Raw genomic sequence first — 415 nt, 5'->3', positions numbered from 1 at the left:
TGTGTGTGTGTGTGTGTGTGTGTGTGTGTGTGTGTGTGTGTGTGTGTGTGTGTGTGTGTGTGTGTGTGTGTGTGTGTGTGTGTGTGTGTGTGTGTGTGTGTGTGTGTGTGTGTGTGTGTGTGTGTGTGTGTGTGTGTGTGTGTGTGTGTGTGTGTGTGTGTGTGTGTGTGTGTGTGTGTGTGTGTGTGTGTGTGTGTGTGTGTGTGTGTGTGTGTGTGTGTGTGTGTGTGTGTGTGTGTGTGTGTGTGTGTGTGTGTGTGTGTGTGTGTGTGTGTGTGTGTGTGTGTGCGCGTGCGCGCGCCCAATGGCGCATGAGACCATTTAGCCCAAAAAAATAAAATGTTTTTGTTTTGTTTTCAGACGTAAAGCGATGTTTTAGAAGCAGTGACACCTATAGGATTATACTGTGACTTCA

This window comes from Electrona antarctica (genome assembly GCF_951216825.1).
Source record: "Electrona antarctica genome assembly, chromosome: 7".
NCBI lineage: Eukaryota > Metazoa > Chordata > Actinopteri > Myctophiformes > Myctophidae > Electrona > Electrona antarctica.
The sequence above is the reverse complement of the archived record's forward strand: the minus strand, read 5'-3'. Positions refer to the sequence as shown.